Consider the following 5,000-nt stretch of genomic DNA (forward strand, 5'->3'; position numbering starts at 1 on the left):
CTCTTGTTTTCGCCTTTTTTTGTTTCCTATTGCACACACACTTAGTGCTTGTCTCATCTCTCCTACTCCTCCTCAGTCTTATATATTTCATATATCTCCATTTTATTATGTGATTGTTAAGATTTCTCTCATTCTTTGATAACTATCTCTAGTCGTTTTTAAGTTCTTTTTCAAATTTTTGTTCATTTTACATTATTCTTTTCTTTTTTGCTCCTTTTATATGCTTATCAAATTTATTGTCCTGTTTTCCTTTCCTTCATTCTTACTCTATCGTTCATGTTTTTCTCTTGTTCTCTGCCTTATTTCCTTTCTTTCTTACCTCAAATATATATTTTTCTTTCTCTTCGTTCCTTTTCTTTAATATTTCGAATATTTCCGCACCCATTCTTTCTCTCATTCTCATTCGCTCTCCCTCCCTCTCTCCCTCAATCTTTCTTTCACTCTCTCTTCCACCTTCTGTGTCTCTTTCTTTTTCTTCCTCGCTTTCCCTCCCTCCCTCCTCCCCCCTCTCTCTTTCACTATCTCTGTCCCTCTCTCTCTCTCTTTCTCTTTCTGTATCCTTATTTTTTCTTTCTCTTCTTTTTTCTTACTTCACCCCTTTTTCTCTCTTTCTATTCATCTCTCTCTCTCTCTTTGACCCCCTCTTCCCGTACATCTGTGTTAGCAGTACGTTTCTACTGTAAAATCGTTTTGATTTTCTTCTAGTTTTTCATCGTAAAAACATCGTCTGTTTTTGTTTTCGTAATAGTTTTCTTATATTCTATTTCTATTTCTGCTTTTATAAATGTTCTCTTCAGTTTTATTTCACTGGATTTCGCCTTGCATATTTCTTATTATTCAACTTTGTATTTTTCGTCACATGTTTTATCTGTTTTCATTTTGTTATTTCTATGAGAGATATAATGAAATAATAATGATAATAATAATAAATAGATTAGGAACAATGAAAATAATGGAATCAAAGAGAAAATCAGCAAATTCGCAAATTTATGTTTCCATCTCTTCCTAGTTATTTATTACCTAACTTGTGTTTTATCAACATCTTTTTATGAGAGAGAGAGAGAGAGGAGGAAAGAGACATAGCGAGAGGCAGAGAAAAAATATGAAAGAGGAAAAGGAGAGAGAGAATTATCATTTCTTCGCTATGTACATCCTTCTTATTGTCTTTTTACATATTTTCTTATGTGTTCTTTCTGCCTTTATTCTCTTTTCTGTAAAGTACTATTATCGTATCTGTTTTCCTTATCTATCTTATTCCGTAACTCCTTTTCTTTCTTTCCTTCTTTTAAAAATTTCTCTTACATCCCGCTTTTATTTCTTTATATTTATCTACTTATGACATTCCTTTACATTTTTTCCTCTTTACTTCTGTTCTCCTTATTTTTGCAGACCTTTTGTATAGTTTTTAAAAGTTTTTGTATTTCCTATTTAACCGTCATTTTCTCCTCAGCCTTTTATTTTGCATTTCTATTCGTTCTTTTTTCTCTCGTTTATTTTCTCTCTCCATTTCATATAAAGTCACATTTTATATTTCCTTGGCGTTAATAGAATTGTCTTAAAGATAAACACAGAGAGAGAGAGAGAGAGAGAGAGAGAGAGAGAGAGAGAGAGAAAGAGAGAGAGAGAGAGAGAGAGAGAGAGAGAGAGAGAGAGATAGAGAGATAGAGAGATAGAGAGATAGAGAGAGAGAGAGAGAGAGAGAGAGAGAGAGAGAGAGAGAGAGAGAGAGAGAGAGAGAGAGAGAGAGAGAGAGTGAGTGAGTGAGTGAGTGAGTGAGTGACAGTCCATGGAAAAAAAAATCTAGAGGCCTAAGGCATGAAAGTTAGATATTTGCCCAAAAGGTTGAAACGAACAAGCTAAAAAAGAAAGAAATAAAATATAAAGAAAGTGGGAACTTAACGATTCGCGTCTTTGTTATGTTGGGAAAGAGAGAATATTGTTGCCATCTCGTGGGAAAAAATCGTCTATTATTTACATAAATTTCGAGCTGTTTTCGCTCTCTTTCGTCTTGTTCTCGCTCTTCCATTTCCTTTTCCTCTGCTTATTTTCCCGTCCATTGTTTTCCTTTCGTTTCTGCCCACTTTTGGTTTCTCATTGCACGAATTATGTAATCTACGACTGTGCACAAGAGCAACTTACACACATGCATTCTTTCGTTTGTTCCTTCTGCCAGATTTGTTCTCCGGTTGCCATCAACGGAATAGAAAGCTCATTTTCATTTGCATTTATTTACTTGTTTATTTATTTTGCTCCTCTAAATCACATTTTCATATTTTTTTTTCCTTGTCCTTATTCTTTCCTCCATTGTTTTTCTTTCGTACTCGCCTTTATTTTATTTTTTCTTTGCTTCTCCTATCTCTCCTTCTCACTCTTCATTTTAAAATATGTTTCTTAGCATTTCTCTTTCTTTCTGTAATTTTGGTTAATTTATTTTTTACCATTTTCATGTACTTTCACATTTTTTGCTCATTGTACATTATTCCTTTCTTTTTTCACTTTATATGTTTATCAAATTGGTTGTCCTGTTTCCATTCTCCTTCACTCTTTCTCTTTCGTTCTTATAGTGTTATTGTTCTGTCTTCTTTTGTTTCTTTCTTACCCCAAATATCTCATTTTCTTTTTCTTCGCGCCTACCCCTTTTCCTTGTTCTTCCTCATGTTACCCCACCCATTCTTTCTCTCATTCTCATTTGCTCTCCTTTCTATCTATCTCTCGCTCCTTGTCCCTCCCCTTCCCCCACATCTGTGTTAGCAGTACGCTTCTATATAGATTTACCACATTAGATAATGACTATTTTCTGGGTAAGATTTCATAGATTGAATTGTATATCCTTCAACATTAAAAATGCGCACACAAACATTGAACATATATATGTGTGTACAATGATGAGAAACAGTAACACACAAACAATATACGTGCATGAGAAGGAAAGAGGAAAAAAGGAAAAGAAAAGAGAATCATAGAATTCCGTGGATATGTGTGTGTGTTGGGGGGGGGGGGGGTCTGCAAGATCAGTTTAAGAAAATTTCCCAAATAAGCAACGGCCACGGTGGTACAGCGGCAGAGTCGCCGTCCTCTGCCCGGAGATGCCGGGATCGATTCCCGGCAAATGATCCACTGGAAAATCGTTTTGATTTCCTTCTAGTTTTTCATCGTAGAAACATCGTCTGATTTTGTTTTCGTAATAGTTTTCTTATTGTATTCAATTTCTACCTTTATAAATGTTCTCTTGTCCTATTTCACTGGATTTCGCCTTGCATATTTCCTATTATTCAAATTTGTTTTTTGTCACATGTTTTATCTAATTTCATTTTGTTATTTCTATGAGAGAGAGATACGATAGAAAATAATAAAAATAATCAACAGATTGGGGGGGAAATGGAATCAAAGAGAAAATCAGCAAATTCGGAAAGTTATTTTTCCATCTCTTCCTAGTTAATTCTTACCTCCCTTATGTTTTATCAACATATATTTTATGAGAGGGAGGAGAAGAGAGGCAGAGAAAAAATAGGAGAGAGAAAAAGGAGAGAATTATCATCTCGCTATGTACATGGTTCTTATTGTCTTTTTATATTTTTTCTTATTTGTTCTTTCGCCTTATTTGTTCTTCTTTGCACATTACCATTTTCTTGATTCTTTTCCTTATTTGTCTTATTCTGTAACTCATCTTGGGGGGGGGGGGGAGAAGGAGAGAGAGAGAAAGAGAAAGAGGGGGGAGGGGAAGAGAGAAGGAATAGATAGATATGAATAGAGATACAGATAGATAAATAGAGAGCATTTCGACCGTGTACATAGAAACAGATAGATAAATGAATGTAACAGATAGATAGATAAATAAATATATATGAATTAGACAGATAAATAGGAAAATGTATATGTATGTATATTTCAGTATGTATATATGCGCATCTGTGTCCTCAGTATGCTTCAATATATATTAAACAAACAATTTACAAACTCATCATTATAAATTTTGTGTGAATAATATTAATTATAATCTTATAAAAGTTAAGATAATTCGATCTGTATATCACCAAAGACTATATTGTTTACTTTTATGCTATTTCTATGGGAGAGAGAGAGAAAAATGATAAAAATAATAAGTAAATTGGGAACAGTAAAGAGAGAGATAGAGAAAAAAACTAACAATAATGATAATGAAAATGAATAGTACTGACAAGAGGGACCATGTTAATAATATTCAAAATGAAATATTCTTAACTCACCCATGAACGGGACTCGAACCCAGGCCTCTGTGACGACGGATGCACAAGCGAGCGAACGATCCATCGCTGCTCAATTCTTTGTAAATTATCTGATACGTTTAAAGGATATATTATCTAAATATATTTCAAATGACTTTATTTAAAAATCTAATATATCTAAAGGATATATATATATATATATATATATATATATATATATATATATATAAAAGATAAATTATCTGATATGTTTAAAGTTCAGATTCTCTATTCACACTCGCACGCTGTTCAATGGTGATGATGATGGTGATGAGGTTGTGATGATGATTAATCCTCAGTCATCACCCAATTTCGTCTACGGCACCCAATTTCCAAAGTAGTGATTAACCTCATCAGTCATCACACATAACTTCCCTTCATGTCATCACCCAATGTACTCATCACCTCATCACAACACCCTCCTTCCTCCAAAACTCCCACCACCCAAGTTAGACATTAACCGTAGAAGTCATCACCTCATCACCATTTCCATCATGACTCCTGAATCATACACCAATCGAGGAAGTCATCACCAAGTCATCATCAAAGTCATCCCTCGAAAACTCCTATCAAAGATATTACATGCACACACACACACACACACACACACACACACACACACACACACACACATATATATATATATATATATATATATATATATATATATATATATATATATATCCGCGTTTGTGTGTGTGTGTCTTTGTGTTTATTTGTGTGTGTGTGTGTGTGTGTGTGTGTGTGTGTGTGTCT

Source organism: Penaeus vannamei, chromosome 23 (assembly GCF_042767895.1).
Source record: "Penaeus vannamei isolate JL-2024 chromosome 23, ASM4276789v1, whole genome shotgun sequence".
In the NCBI taxonomy this organism is placed as follows: Eukaryota; Metazoa; Arthropoda; class Malacostraca; order Decapoda; family Penaeidae; genus Penaeus; species Penaeus vannamei.